At 38.4% G+C, this 19,568-nt stretch overlaps 11 non-coding genes across 11 annotated transcripts; 2 read left to right on the top strand and 9 right to left on the bottom strand.

The window, feature by feature from the left end:
• Positions 1 to 462: 462 nt before the first annotated feature.
• TRNAL-CAA (transfer RNA leucine (anticodon CAA)) lies at positions 463 to 573 on the bottom strand. The gene is made up of 2 exons: positions 536 to 573; positions 463 to 508 (listed from the first exon to the last, which is right to left on the bottom strand). It is a non-coding gene; the product is annotated as a tRNA-Leu (tRNA).
• Positions 574 to 1,476: 903 nt separating this feature from the next.
• On the bottom strand, positions 1,477 to 1,564 carry TRNAR-UCU (transfer RNA arginine (anticodon UCU)). Its single transcript is given in 2 exon segments — positions 1,477 to 1,512; positions 1,528 to 1,564. It is a non-coding gene; the product is annotated as a tRNA-Arg (tRNA).
• Positions 1,565 to 5,673: 4,109 nt separating this feature from the next.
• On the bottom strand, positions 5,674 to 5,783 carry TRNAL-CAA (transfer RNA leucine (anticodon CAA)). The gene is made up of 2 exons: positions 5,746 to 5,783; positions 5,674 to 5,719 (listed from the first exon to the last, which is right to left on the bottom strand). It is a non-coding gene; the product is annotated as a tRNA-Leu (tRNA).
• Positions 5,784 to 6,668: 885 nt separating this feature from the next.
• TRNAR-UCU (transfer RNA arginine (anticodon UCU)) lies at positions 6,669 to 6,755 on the bottom strand. The gene is given in 2 exon segments: positions 6,669 to 6,704; positions 6,719 to 6,755. It is a non-coding gene; the product is annotated as a tRNA-Arg (tRNA).
• A 1,096-nt stretch (positions 6,756 to 7,851) lies between these two features.
• TRNAL-CAA (transfer RNA leucine (anticodon CAA)) lies at positions 7,852 to 7,962 on the bottom strand. Its single transcript has 2 exons — positions 7,925 to 7,962; positions 7,852 to 7,897 (listed from the first exon to the last, which is right to left on the bottom strand). It is a non-coding gene; the product is annotated as a tRNA-Leu (tRNA).
• A 594-nt stretch (positions 7,963 to 8,556) lies between these two features.
• TRNAR-UCU (transfer RNA arginine (anticodon UCU)) lies at positions 8,557 to 8,676 on the bottom strand. The gene is made up of 2 exons: positions 8,640 to 8,676; positions 8,557 to 8,592 (listed from the first exon to the last, which is right to left on the bottom strand). It is a non-coding gene; the product is annotated as a tRNA-Arg (tRNA).
• A 248-nt stretch (positions 8,677 to 8,924) lies between these two features.
• Positions 8,925 to 8,997, top strand: TRNAR-UCG (transfer RNA arginine (anticodon UCG)). The gene has a single exon. It is a non-coding gene; the product is annotated as a tRNA-Arg (tRNA).
• Positions 8,998 to 9,780: 783 nt separating this feature from the next.
• TRNAL-CAA (transfer RNA leucine (anticodon CAA)) lies at positions 9,781 to 9,891 on the bottom strand. Its single transcript has 2 exons — positions 9,854 to 9,891; positions 9,781 to 9,826 (listed from the first exon to the last, which is right to left on the bottom strand). It is a non-coding gene; the product is annotated as a tRNA-Leu (tRNA).
• A 6,742-nt stretch (positions 9,892 to 16,633) lies between these two features.
• On the top strand, positions 16,634 to 16,706 carry TRNAR-UCG (transfer RNA arginine (anticodon UCG)). The gene has a single exon. It is a non-coding gene; the product is annotated as a tRNA-Arg (tRNA).
• A 771-nt stretch (positions 16,707 to 17,477) lies between these two features.
• Positions 17,478 to 17,588, bottom strand: TRNAL-CAA (transfer RNA leucine (anticodon CAA)). The gene is made up of 2 exons: positions 17,551 to 17,588; positions 17,478 to 17,523 (listed from the first exon to the last, which is right to left on the bottom strand). It is a non-coding gene; the product is annotated as a tRNA-Leu (tRNA).
• A 903-nt stretch (positions 17,589 to 18,491) lies between these two features.
• On the bottom strand, positions 18,492 to 18,579 carry TRNAR-UCU (transfer RNA arginine (anticodon UCU)). Its single transcript is given in 2 exon segments — positions 18,492 to 18,527; positions 18,543 to 18,579. It is a non-coding gene; the product is annotated as a tRNA-Arg (tRNA).
• Positions 18,580 to 19,568: the final 989 nt, after the last annotated feature.

Genomic DNA, 19,568 nt, shown 5'->3' with positions numbered 1-19,568 from the left:
ATTCTTTTCCAACTATTGTTATGAAGACTTTGGCTCAAAGCGGCTCCATAAGAGTCACAGGCACCCTTGATTTTCTGTTGTACACTTCCTAATCTCTTTCCCCCAAGAAATCTATGTGACAGCTATTGGAAAGTATCTACACCTGGGTCGTTATTTTCACCTCTTTCGGTATGTCTTGTCTCCAAAGTGCGGAATAAGACTCTCGCGTTCCGTCCAGACCTCGTTGCTTAATTGGTAAGGTGTCTGACTTTGGATTGGAAGATTGCGGATTTGAGTTGTCTTGAGGTTGCTGGTGATTTAGATCCCCAGGTTACTGTTCTTTTGAGTCTAGAGATTGTACATTGCTGTCTTATGTTATGAAATCAATGTCTTCTGCAATGTACTCTTTCAACGCTTAAATTCAGTCTTGGATCTCAAAAAATTGTTGAATTAAACGAAGCTCAAAGCACAAAAAGAGATGACTGTCAGAAGTGGGATTTGAACCCACGCCTCTACATGGACACCAGAAGATCCTCACAGAGAGAAGATAACATTACTTGAGTCTGGCGCCTTAGACCACTCGGCCATCCTGACAAGCTACTGCTGCTAAGGAAGAAGATATTTTTTTTACATGGTTTCAAGGCAAGGGACTAGCTCTTAGGGGACCTTTTGCCACTGCATTGGTTTAAAGTGGCTTCATTAGAGTCACAGGGTAAGCAGACTTGAGATCCTGCATGTGAAGGCTAAGATTTCACATGTGTTTTTTGATGTGCCATATGACCACCAAACTTATCGCCCTCTGGGCATGCAGGGTTCTTCTACGTATTGTGCGTTGCCAACACCTTTAATGAAATCAAAGTTGATTGCGATGTACTGTTTCAAACACTTAAAGGCAAACTTTAATTCTTTCTCCAACTATTGTTATGAAGACTTTGGCTCCAAGTGGCTCCATAAGAGTCACAGGGCACCCTTGATTTTCTGTTGTACATTTCCTAATCTTTTTGCCCAAAGAAATCTATGTGATCATCTTTTGTATAATGTGCCACAGGGCCCACTACTGAAACACATTTCACACTAGAGTAAAATCTGTCAATTGTATTACAGACATTTTTCAGAGACAATTTGTGGATATTGCAACCTAAAACTAAACAAGCACATCAAATGCGGTCAACCACTGGAAAAAAAACACCACTCTAGTGGGACTCGAACCCACAACCTTTGAATATTGGCATTATTTTGGCATCAAAACTTTAATCTTACAAACGGAGCGCTGAACTGCTTTCCACACTTGTGTTAGATAGTTCTATTGTTTCAGATTACCATAATTTCTCACAGACAAATTGTGGATATTTGGAAATACAATTTAATCTTTCAATTAAAATCTGTCAGATTAAGATCTGTCAATAGTATTACAGAAATTTTTCTGAGACAATTTGTGGATATTGCAACTTATAACTAAACAAGAACATCAAATGCAGTCATCCACTGGAAAAACAACGACTCTGGTGGGACTCGAACCCACAACCTTTGAATGCCTTGCTCAAGTGCTAGAAGTCCAATGTGCTATCCATTGCGCCACAGAGCCTAGATATGTAGACAGAAAACGTCATGAATCCACCTATCTGACTCACGCATAATCCTTCGTACATAGATGTTAATATAGTTAATATAAGATCTATACGTGAAAAAGTCTTATGTCGACCCGAAAAAAAGGTATAATCTTTGTCTGCCGGTCTCAACGTCCTCCAAATGTCATAGAGTTTATATTTACCAAGAGTAATACTGAAAGCATTAGATAAATTAACTTGATTTCTGTTAGGAGTTCTACCTCGGGGACTGGGAGTGTCCAATACTGCATCAGGAGCACAATTAAAGTCCCCCATACACAAAAAGGTTCCCTGGGTATATTTCTGAATTTTTTGTAGTGTGCCATTTAAGAAATGGTTCTGTTTATAATTAGGTGCATATATATTCAAAATAGAAAATAATCTCTCGTCTAATTTACACACTATGAAAACATATCTAGCGTGAGAATCCTTCTGCTTATAGATCAACTCAACTTTAATTTTATTTGAGATTAGGATAGCTACACCTCGCTTTTTCCTGCTAGGTAACGATGAATGTTCAAGCACCATATATCTTTTATTGTTCAGTCTGTAGATATCTGCATTTTTCAAATGTGTTTCTTGGACGCAACATATGTCTATATGATGATTATTTATATAATTGAATAGCGAATATCTTTTATGAGGCAGATTTAAACCTTGAACATTCAACAAAATAATCTTAAATAGATCTTCCATGTTTCGGATGGTTATTATAACTAACATAAACCTGATAAGGCTTGACACCCTCACAATCCATACATCCTACATCCACACACAAATAACACAATTTACAAAAATTAATGGAAGCCCAAATACTATCCAAACATCGGAGAAAAAACCCAACATTCTCCCAGGACATAGTAACTCCACCTTGTTGAGGAGCTATACGGGAACTAATCTATATTGAGGAAAGAATAATAAATAGACCAAATGGGTGAGGGGGGAAAAAAAAACCAAAAAAAAACCGAAATAAAAAAATAAACAAAAAAAAAACAACTAGTGTATTTGGCAGTTAATCATATTAATCTTGTCTATGCCAAAATTAATCCTAAGTGATCAATAAAGATATCTTAGGGAAATAAGATCCCGTAAAAATATAAAAGATTTAAGTTATAAGTATAATTATGTGTTAAGTGGCATATATCGTGAAATTAGAAACACCATACTCCAAATGGTAAAATGCTTTATATCTAATTAAATTTTTTTTTTAAACTAAGTGTGGATTAAATTATATCATTATTGCATATGTACATACCCTTCAAATCCATTAATTCACCAATACCTGTAGTTTAATAATAGCACAAGTGAATATTCCTCCTACACTCCTTCAAAAACCATATAATATGAGATTACACCTATATAATTTTGTATAAATAACACACACTAAAAAAAGAAATAAAATCCCCCCCCAGAAGTCGCGCATCCGCGAGATTATTATTGCAAACCATGTACTACATTTCCTTTAAGCCAACTCCTAGCTTCATCAACCGTTGATAGCTTAACTGGTTGATGCTGAGCGGACATAATAAACAATTTTACTGGGAATCCCCACGAGTATCTAATATTTTGCTCTCTCAAAATCTTGGTCACTTCTTTAAATTCAAATCTCTTTTGTCTAGTAAATAGAGAGAGATCTTGAAAGAACATTAAGTTTTGAAATTTATCTACTTTCGGAACATATTTACTTGTTGCCAATAATATTTTGTATCGTATAAAGAAAGTTGAGAAGCGAATAATTATATCTCTGGGTTTTCCTTCAGCAAGATTCTTTGGTTTTAACGTTCTGTGTACACGTTCAATCATATCGTCTCTATCAACATCACGGATGCCCATATCTAAAAACAATTCTTTCAAATACGTTCTGATAGAGTCCTGCTTAATATCCTCCGAAATGCCATGTATCCTTAAGTTCTTCCTGCGTGTGCGATCCTCGGCGTCATTTAATTTTTGTTCCAGGTTTCTTATGATGTTCTCTTTATGGTTAAGGTCATCTTTAATTGATTTTAACTCTAATTCAAGAAACTCATTCTTTTGCATAATTAGATTGAAACATTCTTGCGTTTTTTTAAATTCACTTTTCCACTCCATGTTCACTTTCATGAGTTCATCTTTAAATGAGTTCAGCTGAGATTCCATACATAATTGCAAATATTCTTTGGTAATCATTTGAGTAGATTGTGCTGCAGGACTTAAAGAGTGTCTTCCAATTTCATCAATAGTGGAATCAGATAAGCACACAGATTCCTCCATTTTCCTATGAACCTGGGGTGAAAATAGCATAGAAATCTTTTTTTCTTTTTTTTGGTCTAGATCTCTTTTCTCTCTTTTTTTTGATTTTGGATCCTCTCTTTTTGACGCCATCGTGTCCTCTTTATTATTGTAAATATCGAAATAAACAAATAAAAAGATTATGACTATATTTTTTTTCTTTTTTTTTTCTTTTTATTTTTTCCTTTTTTTTTCCTCTCCTTTTCCTTATTTTTTTTTTCTTTCTTTTTTCTTCTTCTTATAACCACAGTTCAAGAATTGAGTGATAATCAAAATTTTATAAATTCATTAGTGAAGTATGTGTCAAAATTCATTAGTGAAGTATGTGTCAAAATATGAATCAAAATATATGATCCCAAAATCAATAATTTATATATAGACCATCATCCACTAGTTGATTAGAATCACAGAGACAAATCAAATTTCACCTCCTTCCAAGCTTGATTAGATTAAGGTGTCCTATTCCAGCATAATTATAATAATTAATAATTTAAATTAGATTTCAACATGATTAGAAGACGCAAGCCGTATCACGTAGTGGAGATAAACTGGATCAGTTAATTCCATCCAAATCTGAATTCATGTGTATAGATAATGGGTTGATAACATAATTGATAGCATGATTGATAGCATGATTGGTAAAGTTGAATTCATATAAAGGGATCAATTTTCTTACTCCTGTGTAGCTTGATTAAATTATAAAGTCTGTTTTCCAACATGATTAAGTTATAAAGTCTGTTTCCAACATGATTATAGTACTTTCAATATATTAGTATAAACATACATTTTTTCCCTTTTCCTTTTCTTTTTTCAATGGAAATATCCCTAGATCTGTTACCAAATTAGAATGTCCTCCACCATCATGATTGTAATATAGACAGGTTCCAAAAAATAATTCCAATCTTGATCCAAAAATAAATAAATAAATAAATAAATAGAAAGTACTTTTGACGATTTCCAGGAACTCTGAAGATCCCACTCGGACACCTGCCACAGCTCCTCAGGATCAAAAATCTGTAGCGCGTTTCCCCGCCAAATATTAGATTTCTCTCGGTCTCATTCCAGCTTCCAGCATAACGGCAACATAGCCGAGTCCTTCAATATGGAGCATCAATCGGTAGCTGCCACACCTCAGGATGTTCTCCCGGGGTTGCTGCAACCGAAGAACTTCCAAGGAAGCCGGGGGAAGAAACCGTACGCTAGCCACACGCTGAGAGTTCGCAGCAAGATCGTCAGGCATACCGGGGAGGCAGATCGCAGGACGCCATCACCTGAAGTTCATCCCGCACGCTCCAACGCTCCACCCCGTGAGGGTCTCACGTCATCACACCACCGTCCAGTTTTTTTTTATCTTCTTTTTCCAACTATTGTTATGAAGACTTTGGCTCAAAGCGGCTCCATAAGAGTCACAGGCACCCTTGATTTTCTGTTGTACACTTCCTAATCTCTTTCCCCCAAGAAATCTATGTGACAGCTATTGGAAAGTATCTACACCTGGGTCGTTATTTTCACCTCTTTCGGTATGTCTTGTCTCCAAAGTGCGGAATAAGACTCTCGCGTTCCGTCCAGACCTCGTGGCTTAATGGGTAAGGTGTCTGACTTTGGATTGGAAGATTGCAAATTTGAGTTGTCTTGAGGTTGCTGGTGGTTTAGATCCCCAGGTTACTGTTCTTTTGAGTCTAGAGATTGTACATTGCTGTCTTATGTTATGAAATCAATGTCTTCTGCAATGTACTCTTTCAACGCTTAAATTCAATCTTGGATTTTTTCTCAAAAAATTGTTGAATTAAACAAAGCTCAATGCACAAAAAAAGACGACTGTCAGAAGTGGGATTTGCACCCACACCTCCACATGGAGACCAGAAGACCCTCACAGAGAGAATATAGCATTCTTGAGTCTGGCACCTTAGACCATTCGGCCATCCTGACAAGCTACAGCTGCTACGAAAGAAGATTTTTTTTTTTACATGGTTTCAAGGCAACCTTTTGCCATTGCATTGGTTTAAAGTGGCTTCATTAGAGTCACAGGGTAAGCAGACTTGAGATCCTGCATGTGAAGGCTAAGATTTCACATGTGTTTTTTGATGTGCCATATGACCACCAAACTTATCGCCCTCTGGGCATGCAGGGTTCTTCTACGTATTGTGCGTTGCCAACACCTTTAATGAAATCAAAGTTGATTGCGATGTACTGTTTCAAACACTTAAAAGCAAACTTTAATTTTTTCTCCAACTATTGTTATGAAGACTTTGGCTCCAAGTGGCTCCATAAGAGTCACAGGGCACCCTTGATTTTCTGTTGTACATTTCCTTATCTTTTTGCCCAAAGAAATCTATGTGATCATCCTTTGTATAATGTGCCACAGGGCCCACTACTGAAACACATTTCACACTAGAGTAAAATCTGTCAATTGTATTACAGACATTTTTCAGAGACAATTTGTGGATATTGTAACCTAAAAACTAAACAAGCACATCAAATGCAGTCAACCACTGGAAAAAAACACGACTCTAGTGGGACTCGAACCCACAACCTTTGAATATTGGCATTATTTTCGCATCAAAACTTTAATCTTACAAACGGAGCGCTAAACTGCTTTCCACACTTGTGTTAGATCGTTCTATTGTTTCAGATTACCATAATTTCTCACAGACAAATTGTGGATATTTGGAAATACAATTTAATCTTTCAATTAAAATCTGTCAGATTAAGATCTGTCAATAGTATTACAGAAATTTTTCAGAGACAATTTGTGGATATTGCAACTTATAACTAAACAAGAACATCAAATGCAGTCAACCACTGGAAAAACCACGACTCTGGTGGGCCTTGAACCCACAACCTTTGAATGCCTTGCCAAGTGCTAGAAGTCCAATGCGCTATCCATTGCGCCACAGAGCCTCGATATGTAAACAGAAAACGTCATGAATCCACCTATCTGACTCACGCATAATCCTTCGTACATAGATGTTTCAAATGCATTAGTCGTTTCTGTGTCCTATGTTTGTCTGCGTGTTCTTAATTAACATCAGTCAGAGGAAGGACAGTGGTCATAAAAAGCATATTGTGGCATGTGAAGTAAAGGAAATATAGTTATGTTTCTCTATGAGAAACGTATCCACACATTTTTTCGCAAACTTTACATGCGGACCGCGTGGCCTAATGGATAAGGCGTCTGACTTCAGATCGGTAGATTGAGTGTTCCAGTCCCTTCGTGGTCGGAGTTGATGGAGGTTTGTCTCTGTTGTTCTTTAGAGTTCTTCCATATCAATGAATGTCAGGCAAGTGGAAACTAAGATTTCAACAGTTTATTTCCATGTTACGTGTCACCCAAGATCTTTAGTCCCTCTTGGTATGAATGGCAGACATGTCAAAACTAAGATTTCAAGTGTTTTTTTCCAATGTGCCATATGATCACCGAATGTAACCCCATCTTGGCCTACACGGTACCTCTACGGATAGTGCGTTGTTGCGAGATTTGATTCAATCAAAGTTGTCTGTAATTTACTCTTTCAAAAACTTTGAGCAAACATTAATTCTTTTCCAACTATTGTTATGAAGACTTTGGCTCAAAGCGGCTCCATAAGAGTCACAGGCACCCTTGATTTTCTGTTGTACACTTCCTAATCTCTTTCCCCCAAGAAATCTATGTGACAGCTATTGGAAAGTATCTACACCTGGGTCGTTATTTTCACCTCTTTCGGTATGTCTTGTCTCCAAAGTGCGGAATAAGACTCTCGCGTTCCGTCCAGACCTCGTTGCTTAATTGGTAAGGTGTCTGACTTTGGATTGGAAGATTGCGGATTTGAGTTGTCTTGAGGTTGCTGGTGATTTAGATCCCCAGGTTACTGTTCTTTTGAGTCTAGAGATTGTACATTGCTGTCTTATGTTATGAAATCAATGTCTTCTGCAATGTACTCTTTCAACGCTTAAATTCAGTCTTGGATCTCAAAAAATTGTTGAATTAAACGAAGCTCAAAGCACAAAAAGAGATGACTGTCAGAAGTGGGATTTGAACCCACGCCTCTACATGGACACCAGAAGATCCTCACAGAGAGAAGATAACATTACTTGAGTCTGGCGCCTTAGACCACTCGGCCATCCTGACAAGCTACTGCTGCTAAGGAAGAAGATATTTTTTTTACATGGTTTCAAGGCAAGGGACTAGCTCTTAGGGGACCTTTTGCCACTGCATTGGTTTAAAGTGGCTTCATTAGAGTCACAGGGTAAGCAGACTTGAGATCCTGCATGTGAAGGCTAAGATTTCACATGTGTTTTTTGATGTGCCATATGACCACCAAACTTATCGCCCTCTGGGCATGCAGGGTTCTTCTACGTATTGTGCGTTGCCAACACCTTTAATGAAATCAAAGTTGATTGCGATGTACTGTTTCAAACACTTAAAGGCAAACTTTAATTCTTTCTCCAACTATTGTTATGAAGACTTTGGCTCCAAGTGGCTCCATAAGAGTCACAGGGCACCCTTGATTTTCTGTTGTACATTTCCTAATCTTTTTGCCCAAAGAAATCTATGTGATCATCTTTTGTATAATGTGCCACAGGGCCCACTACTGAAACACATTTCACACTAGAGTAAAATCTGTCAATTGTATTACAGACATTTTTCAGAGACAATTTGTGGATATTGCAACCTAAAACTAAACAAGCACATCAAATGCGGTCAACCACTGGAAAAAAAACACCACTCTAGTGGGACTCGAACCCACAACCTTTGAATATTGGCATTATTTTCGCATCAAAACTTTAATCTTACAAACGGAGCGCTAGAAGTCCAATGCGCTATCCATTGCGCCACAGAGCCTAGATATGTAGACAGAAAACGTCATGAAACCACCTATCTGACTCACGCATAATCCTTCGTACATAGATGTTTCAAATGCATTAGTCGTTTCTGTGTCCTATGTTTGTCTGCGTGTTCTTAATTAACATCAGTCAGAGGAAGGACAGTGGTCATAAAAAGCATATTGTGCCATGTGAAGTAAAGGAAATATAGTTATGTTTCTCTATGAGAAACGTATCCACACATTTTTTTCTCAAACTCTACATGCAGACCGCGTGGCCTAATGGATAAGGCGTCTGACTTCGGATCAGAAGATTGAGGGTTCGAGTCCCTTCGTGGTCGGAGTTGATGGAGGTTTGGTTCTGTTGTTCTTAAAAGTTCTTCGATATCAATGAATGTCAGGGAAGTGGAAACTAATTTTTCAATAGTTTCTTTCCATGTTACGTGTCACCCAAGATCTTTAGTCCCTCTTGGTTTGAAAGGCAGACATGTCAAAACTAAGATTTCAAGTGTTTTTTTTCAATGTGCCATATGATCACCGAATGTAACCCTATCTTGGCCTACACAGTACCTCTACGGATAGTGCGTTGTTGCGAGATTTGATTCAATCAAAGTTGTCTGCAATTTACTCTTTCAAAAACTTTCAGCAAACATTAATTCTTTTTCCAACTATTGTTATGAAGACTTTGGCTCAAAGCGGCTCCATAAGAGTCACAGGCACCCTTGATTTTCTGTTGTACACTTCCTAATCTCTTTCCCCCAAGAAATCTATGTGACAGCTATTGGAAAGTATCTACACCTGGGTCGTTATTTTCACCTCTTTCGGTATGTCTTGTCTCCAAAGTGCGGAATAAGACTCTCGCATTCCGTCCAGACCTCGTTGCTTAATGGGTAAGGTGTCTGACTTTGGATTGGAAGATTGCGGATTTGAGTTGTCTTGAGGTTGCTGGTGATTTAGATCCCCAGGTTACTGTTCTTTTGAGTCTAGAGATTGTACATTGCTGTCTTATGTTATGAAATCAATGTCTTCTGCAATGTACTCTTTCAACGCTTAAATTCAATCTTGGATTCTTTCTCAAAATTTTTTTTTAATTAAACGAAGCTCAAAGCACAAAAAGAGATGACTGTCAGAAGTGGGATTTAAACTCACACCTCCACATGGAGACCAGAAGACCCTCACAGAGAGAAGATAGCATTACTTGAGTCTGGCGCCTTAGACCACTGGGCCATCCTGACAAGCTACTGCTGCTACGAAAGAAGATATTTTTTTTACATGGTTTCAAGGCAAGGGACTAGCTCTTAGGGGACCTTTTGCCACTGCATTGGTTTAAAGTGGCTTCATTAGAGTCACAGGGTAAGCAGACTTGAGATCCTGCATGTGAAGGCTAAGATTTCACATGTGTTTTTTGATGTGCCATATGTCCACCAAACATATCGCCCCCTGGGCATGCAGGGTTCTTCTACGTATTGTGCGTTGCGATGTACTGTTTCAAACACTTAAAAGCAAACTTTAATTCTTTCTCCAACTATTGTTATGAAGACTTTGGCTCCAAGTGGCTCCATAAGAGTCACAGGGCACCCTTGATTTTCTGTTGTACATTTCCTAATCTTTTTGCCCAAAGAAATCTATGTGATCATCCTTTGTATAATGTGCCACAGGGCCCACTACTGAAACACATTTCACACTAGAGTAAAATCTGTCAATTGTATTACAGACATTTTTCAGAGACAATTTGTGGATATTACAACCTAAAACTAAACAAGCACATCAAATGTAGTCAACCACTGGAAAAAAAACACGACTCTAGTGGGTCTCGAACCCACAACCTTTGAATATTGGCATTATTTTCGCATCAAAACTTTAATCTTACAAACGGAGCGCTAAACTGCTTTCCACACTTGTGTTAGATCGTTCTATTGTTTCAGATTACAATAATTTCTCACAGACAAATTGTGGATATTTGGAAATACAATTTAATCTTTCAATTAAAATCTGTCACCTTAAGATCTGTCAATAGTATTACAGAACATCAAATGCAGTCAACCACTGGAAAAACCACAACTCTGGTGGGACTCGAACCCACAACCTTTGAATGCCTTGTCAAGTGCTAGAAGTCTAATGCACTCTCCATTGCGCCACAGAGCCTAGATATGGAAGCCGAAAACGTCATGAAACCACCTATCTGACTCACGCATAGTCCTTCGTACATAGATGTTTCAAATGCATTAGTCGTTTCTGTGTCCTATGTTTGTCTGCGTGTTCTTATTTAACATCAGTCAGGATAAGAGTGATGACGTAGTCACGTAACTACGTACGTTTGAGGCGTGCTGATGGGCCAGCGGATGGTGAAGGGGCAGCATGGCTAGCACGGAAGTACCGTAATCCCAAACGCCGACCGCTGACCGCTGACCGCCGACCGCCGAATGTTAAACGCCGAGCACCGAGCACCGAGCATTAAGCACCGACCGCACGCAGTGACCAGTGCTGAGCCCTGAGCTCGGGACGGCTTCAGACGACGGTGCCTTTTCTTCTCCTCCTTGATGGGGGGTGGAATGGAGACAGAGTGCTGAGTTTTGGATGTGGAGCGGTGGGGATTGCCTGGACTCCGGATGACGAACCTTTGTTTTTTGGGTTCCTGACGGTTTCCTGACGGCGGTGCTTCATCTGTTGTTTTTGGTTTTTTTTTTTTGTTTCCTACGTTTTGGCAACCAATTGCGGCGTGAGTGTTAGAAGCTGGACGCGGATGCTAAGCGTGGCAGAGTGCCAATAAAGCTCCAATAAAGTTGGAAGCGGTAACCGTGAGTTTCCTGGCTACTGGCTATTACACTCTTGATATCTCTAAATGAAATTACTAAAACCTGAATTAGCTGGACGCGGATACTAAGCGTGGCAGAGTGCCAATAAAGCTCCAATAAAGTCGGAAGCGGTAACCGTGAGTTTCCTGGCTACTGGCTATTACACTCTTGATATCTCTAAATGAAATTACTAAAACTTGAATTAAACCAACAAGAAATACATGAAACATACGAACTGTGTATATATGTATAAATATATATATATATAAATACTCCCTTTTTTTTTTTTTTTTTGGAAATAACATCCTATATTGCTATTGAAGATTATACCTTTCATTTTTTGAAATCTGATGTGTATGGATTTGCATATAATTTGCACTAATTCGCCTTAAATAGATTCTGGTTTAAAGGCGTAAAGATTTTTAAAGGTCTCTTCTCTATAGATAAAAGCGGGCAACGATAATGCCTCCAAAAGGTGACAAAACTGGCAAGGGTGATAAAGAGGAAAAATCTAAAATGTCTGTGAAAACAAAGAAACCTCCTCCAATTAGTGCCTACTACTCTCCTAAAAGTCAAACGGATACTTCTGTCTTATCATCTAAATCGTCTCCAGATCGACTAAGTGAGATTAGTATAACCAACCTGCCAGATTATATTACAAAGACCAATTTGATGATGGCACTAGATTCTTTATATATTAAAATTAAAGCTGATTTGGACCATAATCTTAAAGAATATAAGGAAGAAATGACCCATATGAAGGTCACTTTAGCTGCTCAATCAAAAGAAATTACTATGCTACATTTGAAAATCAAACAGCTTCAATCTCAAAATGAAGTATTAAAAGCAGATTTAACAAGACAAGATCTTAAACTTGCAGACCTAGAAGACAGGTCACGCAGACAAAATCTTAAAATTCGTGGGATATCTGAAGATGTGATCGAACTGGAACCGTACTTGATGGAACTACTTTCAACATATATAGACTGTCCAAAATACGGTCCGATATTAATTGAAAGAGCCCATAGACTTCCGCTGCCTCCTAATTGGACACAAACAAATACACCTAGAGATGTTATTATCTGTTTTGCCAACTCCAGAATCAAAGAAGATCTAGTTAAAGAAATGAGAAGGAACCCTACTAAAATTGCAAAATTTGCATCCCTAACTACATATCTCGATCTTTCACGTGCAACCAGAATACACAGAAAAAAATATTTTGATATTACTACTGTCGCTCGTGTATCACTAGAGGAACTCACCGCAGGAGTTATTCTGCCCAGAAAACTGCTGAATAGGGAGAAGCCCCAACAGTGGTAATCCAGGACTTAGATGATCCCAACAGTGAGACACTCTCCGTGAACACAGGTAGCAGGTAAGTACTGAGTATGGCAAACAGGTACAGGTGAGGGTGTCAGACAAGCCGGGTCGGTACACAGGAGCAGGTTAGCAGACAAGCCGGGTCGGTACACAGGAGCAGGTTAGCAGACAAGCCGGGTCGGTACACAGGAGCAGGTTAGCAGACAAGCCGGGTCAGTACACGGAAGCAGGTTAGCAGACAAGCCGGGTCGGTACACAGGAGCAGGTTAGCAGACAAGCCGGGTCGGTACACAGGAGCAGGTAAGCAGAGGTACAAAATCACAAAGGCAAAAGGGTGGTCAAGCAGGCAAGGGTCCAAAAACAAAGATCAGCAGCAAACTCAGAGTCACAGGCAAAGACCACAACAGGGTGCCTGAGAAAGGACAGCAAGGTTTTTAAATCTGGCGCCAAACAGAAGATCCCGCCCTGAGCAGAGTCAAGGCCACGCCTCCAGACGTCCATCACGTCCACGGCACCAGCCAGAAGGAGTAGCTGCGCCCCTAGTGGACGGACCGGCGGCCGGGCAGCAGGTAAGGGAGCCCCTCTGGGAACTCCTGCATAGACGGGCAGCCTTAGATCTGCTCGTCGAGGAGTTCCCGGATCCGACCCTCCTTCTCCCATGTCGGTGGTCGGTCTGTTCGCCGCCGGCACGGAGAGAACGTGTACGTCCCTCGGATGCCCGTGCGCCGCGAGCGGTAGTCCGCTCGCCGACCACGGGTCCGGAGGGAGAAGTATCGGGTCCCCGTGATCTGCGAGCAGACCCCCGCCCGCGGCTAACAGGACCCGAGGACGTGACTGTGACAACTACCTGTTTACGGCAAAATAATGCAAAGATTGAAATCTAGTTGGCATTATGGAAATAATAGAGTAGGGAAAAATCTTACTAAAAGATTGAAGGCACAAATTGAATCATCTAGAATAAAAAAAATTATACACAATGGAACAACTTGTATATCACCAACACAGATAGGCAATGCCTTTAAACAATATTATGAAACCTTATATAATTTACCCGAACCTAAAATTGCTACTACTGATATAGCTCAATTTTTAGAGACCTTGCATCTTCCAAAACTTTCTGCAGAAAAATTAATACAATTAAATCAACCACTAACAACTCAAGAGACTACTATTGCAATTCTTAATTTGAAAAAAGGGAAAGCTCCAGGCCCTGATGGCTTTTCAGCTATATTTTTTCCAATCTTGAACTCAGTAATTTCTCCCATCCTAACAAAATCTTTTAATTCTATTTCTACTGGAAGAAGTTTTCCAAAAGAGATGTTGGAGGCGAGTATATCGCCAATTCCGAAACCAGGGAAGGATCCTTCACTGGTTGCTAACTACAGGCCAATATCTCTCATCAATTTAGATGTGAAGATATATTCTAAGATCCTGGCCTCTAGATTGGCTCGAATAATACGAGATTTGATACATCCAGATCAGGCAGGATTCATTCCTGGTAGGGCGGGAGAAGAAAATATATACATAGATATAAAATCTCTTCAGTTATAGTAGCTTTAGATGCCCAAAAGGCATTTGATAGGGTCAATTGGAAGTTCTTAGCTGAAACACTTCAAGCATTTGGTTTAACAGGTCTTTTTCATGACCTAACTATGGCCTTATATACATCTCCGGTCGCAAAGATTAGAGGCCCTTTTTTAGACTCAGATATGTTTCACATTTATAATGGTACAAGGCAGGGCTGCCCGTTAGCTCCCCTGTTATATGCTCTAACAATTGAGCCTTTAGCTGCCTATATTAGAAACTCTTCTAATATTCATGGTATAAATATTGATAAACATGAATATAGTATTACCTTATATGCAGACAATGTTTTATTAACATTATCTGCACCCTTATTATCTATCCCTGCTTTTTTAAAAGGAATAGAAAAATTTGGATACTATTCTAATTACAAACTTAATTTATCAAAGACTCAGATGATTCCATTTTATCTCTCTGAGTCTCAGATATCTATAGCTCATGGGCATATTCAAAATAATGATCAGACACATCAAATTGATTATTTGGGGATTATAATCGGACCTATACTAGAAGATATCGCCAATATAAATCATAAGAAACTTTTTCTAGAAATAAAATCTTCTCTAGCAAATTGGATGAAACTTGAATTCTCTTGGATGGGTCGTATTAATATTCTTAAAGCTTACATAATTCCCAAAATTTTATATCTTTTTCGATTAATACCTTTTTATGTTTCGAAAGATGTTATCTTAAAATGGGAAAACTTACTATCTCAATTTGTTTGGGCAGCTAAAATAATAAGATTACCCTCGGAGCTTCTTAAAAGACCTATTGAATCTGGGGGTTTAGGTTATCCTGATATAAAGGAACTATATGAAGCCTCTCAAGTAGCTTTTATGATGGCCTGGGGCTCTATAAAAGAGAAAAGCTCTTTGGGTTGGTATAATATAGAGAAATATAATCTTAAAAATCTCGACCCTTTCTTGTTGTTCTGGCTACCTCAATCCCAATTTCAGAAGAAAAAAATTCCGAGCTTAATAATTGCAGACATATTATCCTCTTTCTATAGAATCAAAAAAAGGTTTGCAAAAGGGATTCCATTTACAAAAAATTGTCCCCTGGATGTTCTATCATTTTACATACCTGATCTTGTACTGGACAATTGGAAAATCTCAGGAATAGAGCAGATAGGGGACCTTTATTTAGAGGGAAATCTGGCCTCTTTCTCTCTTATGACTGATAGATATATATTACCGTCAAGAGAAATCTTTAAATATATCAGATTAAAACATTTCTTAATATCAAACCCACCACCTGAATATAACCCTTGGTTCAAATTTATTACTTCGTGTATTTCTAAGGGAACACTGTCTAAGATTTTAGAGATAATAAGACTCTTGATAAGTCTAAGGCACACAAACAATGGGAGAAAGAATTGGAAATTTCTATTCCCTTAGATTCTTGGTATAAAACATGGCAATTTACTAAAAAAGCAACTCACTGTATAAATCTTCAAGAACTCTTTTTTAAGATTATATATAGATGGTATATACGTATAGTTAAATTTCAACCAAAGAATGGAGACAGGTGCTGGCGATGCCATCTCGAATTAGGATCGCATAAACATATTTGGTGGGATTGTCAAAAACTAACTCAGCTTAAGATAAAAATATCTGAGCTTTATTTGGAATTGTTTGGGTCATATTTGGAACTCTCCCCTCAAAGATTTTTGTTTCATTTAGAGTTTATAGATATTAATAGTAATGAGCAGACCTTATGGGTTAATATACTTTTGGCGTTTAAAATCTGTATTGCTAGATATTGGAGAAAACAGGATTTGCCACATTGGCAAGAGATTAAATTGCAAATAAATTTACAAAGTAATGTAGCAAAATATTTTTTTCTGAAAGAAGCTAACTCAAGAGAGAGGTGTGAGTGCATTTGGCAGAAAAGGTTTCAAATAATAGATTAAAAATTCCCTGTGCAGTAATACAACCACAGCACTGCTCCAACGGCCTTTGTTTTAGATCGATTTTGGCCTTGATAATTTATAATCTCCCTCTCCTCCCAAAGAAACACTGAGCGTTTGAATACTTAAAATTATTATTTTTTAATGCTATGAGCTTTAAGGGAATACAACAAATATTCATATATGAATGTCTATGTATATGTTTCTATGTTGTTATGTACCATATGTATTTTAATGTTTTGTCTAACATCAGTCAGAGGAAGGACAGTGGTCATAAAAAGCATATTGTGGCATGTGAAGTAAAGGAAATATAGTTATGTTTCTCTATGAGAAACGTATCCACACATTTTTTCGCAAACTTTACATGCAGACCGCGTGACCTAATGGATAAGGCGTCTGACTTCGGATCAGAAGATTGAGGGTTCGAGTCCCTTCGTGGTCGGAGTTGCTGGAGCTTTGGTTCTGTTGTTCTTTAAAGTTCTTCCATATCAATGGAGGTCAGGCAAGTGGAAACCAAGATTTCAATAGTTTCGTGTCACCCAAGATCTTTAGTCCCTCTTGGTATGAAAGGCAGACATGTCAAAACTAAGATTTCAAATGTTTTTTTTCAATGTGCCATATGATCACCGAATGTAACCCCATCTTGGCCTACACGGTACCTCTACGGATAGTGCGTTGTTGCGAGATTTGATTCAATCAAAGTTGTCTGCAATTTACTCTTTCAAAAACTTTCAGCAAACATTAATTCTTTTTCCAACTATTGTTATGAAGACTTTGGCTCAAAGCGGCTCCATAAGAGTCACAGGCACCCTTGATTTTCTGTTGTACACTTCCTAATCTCTTTCCCCCAAGAAATCTATGTGACAGCTATTGGAAAGTATCTACACCTGGGTCGTAATTTTCAACTCTTTCGGTATGTCTTGTCTCCAAAGTGCGGAATAAGACTATCGCCTTTCTGTCCAGACCTTGTGGCTTAATGGGTAAGGTGTCTGACTTTGGATTGGAAGATTGCGGAGTTGAGTTGTCTTGAGGTTGCTGGATGTTTAGATCCCCAGGTTACTGTTCTTTTGAGTCTAGAGATTGTACATTGCTGTCTTATGTTATGAAATCAATGTCTTCTGCAATGTACTCTTTCAACGCTTAAATTCAATCTTGGATTCTTTCTCAAAAAATTGTTGAATTAAACGAAGCTCAAAGCACAAAAAGAGATGACTGTCAGAAGTGGGATTTGAACCCACGCCTCCACATGGAGACCAGAAGACCCTCACAGAGAGAAGATAGCATTACTTGAGTCTGGCGCCTTAGACCACTCGGCCATCCTGACAAGCTACTGCTGCTACGAAAGAAGATATTTTTTTTACATGGTTTCAAGGCAAGGGACTAGCTCTTAGGGGACCTTTTGCCACTGCATTGGTTTAAAGTGGCTTCATTAGAGTCACAGGGTAAGCAGACTTGAGATCCTGCATGTGAAGGCTAAGATTTCACATGTGTTTTTTGATGTGCCATATGTCCACCAAACTTATCGCCCCCTGGGCATGCAGGGTTCTTCTACGTATTGTGCGTTGCCAACACCTTTAATGAAATCAAAGTTGATTGCGATGTACTGTTTCAAACACTTAAAGGCAAACTTTAATTCTTTCTCCAACTATTGTTATGAAGACTTTGGCTCCAAGTGGCTCCATAAGAGTCACAGGGCACCCTTGATTTTCTGTTGTACATTTCCTAATCTTTTTGCCCAAAGAAATCTATGTGATCATCTTTTGTATAATGTGCCACAGGGCCCACTACTGAAACACATTTCACACTAGAGTAAAATCTGTAAATTGTATTACAGACATTTTTCAGAGACAATTTGTGGATATTGCAACCTAAAACTAAACAAGCACATCAAATGCAGTCAACCACTGGAAAAAAAACACCACTCTAGTGGGACTCGAACCCACAACCTTTGAATATTGGCATTATTTTCGCATCAAAACTTTAATCTTACAAACGGAGCGCTAAACTGCTTTCCACACTTGTGTTAGATAGTTCTATTGTTTCAGATTACCATAATTTCTCACAGACAAATTGTGGATATTTGGAAATACAATTTAATGCTTCAATTAAAATCTGTCAGATTAAGATCTGTCAATAGTATTACAGAAATTTTTCTGAGACAATTTGTGGACATTGCAACTTATAACTAAACAAGAACATCAAATTCAGTCAACCACTGGAAAACCAACGACTCTGGTGGGACTCGAACCCACAACCTTTGAATGCCTTGCTCAAGTGCTAGAAGTCCAATGCGCTATCCATTGCACCACAGAGCCTAGATATGTAGACAGAAAACGTCATGAATCCACCTATCTGACTCACGCATAATCCTTCGTACATAGATGTTTCAAATGCATTAGTCGTTTCTGTGTCCTATGTTTGTCTGCGTGTTCTTAATTAACATCAGTCAGAGGAAGGACAGTGGTCATAAAAAGCATATTGTGCCATGTGAAGTAAAGGAAATATAGTTATGTTTCTCTATGAGAAACGTATCCACACATTTTTTTCTCAAACTTTAAATGCAGACTGCGTGGCCTAATGGATAAGGCATCTGACTTCGGATCGGAAGATTGAGGTTTTGAGTCCCTTCGTGGTTGGAGTTGCTGGAGGTTTGGTTCTGTTGTTCTTAAAAGTTCTTTGATATCAATGAATGTCAGGGAAGTGGAAACTAAGATTTCAATAGTTTCTTTCCATGTTACGTGTCACCCAAGATCTTTAGTCCCTCTTGGTTTGAAAGGCAGACATGTCAAAACTAAGATTTCAAGTGTTTTTTTTCAATGTGCCATATGATCACCGAATGTAACCCCATCTTGGCCTACACGGTACCTCTACGGATAGTGCGTTGTTGCGAGATTTGATTCAATCAAAGTTGTCTGCAATTTACTCTTTCAAAAACTTTTATTTATTTTTTTTTATTAGACCACATCACATACAATATAAAGAAAAACATATATATAAGCAGAAAGTGCCGATAATAAATATAGCAGCATATGTATACATATATTCATCATTCCACTTATAAATATAGCAGCATATATGTGCAGATATTCATCATTCCACTTACAGAGAATGGAACAAGTTTTTCTACTTTGTATATATACGTTATTGATGCATCTAAAATTGCAATATAAAACATATACAACACAATTAGACCGGGATTACAGCAAAACTTCCCAGTCTATACCCCACAACGAGAAAAAGAAGAAAAACAAAAAAAACCCCAAAAAAAACAAAAAAAACCACAAGAAAAAAAGAATCACCAACA

Source organism: Sceloporus occidentalis, unplaced genomic scaffold (assembly GCF_023333645.1).
Source record: "Sceloporus occidentalis isolate IW3139 unplaced genomic scaffold, rSceOcc1.0.p SCAF_67, whole genome shotgun sequence".
NCBI classification, from domain to species: Eukaryota; Metazoa; Chordata; class Lepidosauria; order Squamata; family Phrynosomatidae; genus Sceloporus; species Sceloporus occidentalis.
The sequence above is the reverse complement of the archived record's forward strand: the minus strand, read 5'-3'. Positions and strand labels throughout refer to the sequence as shown.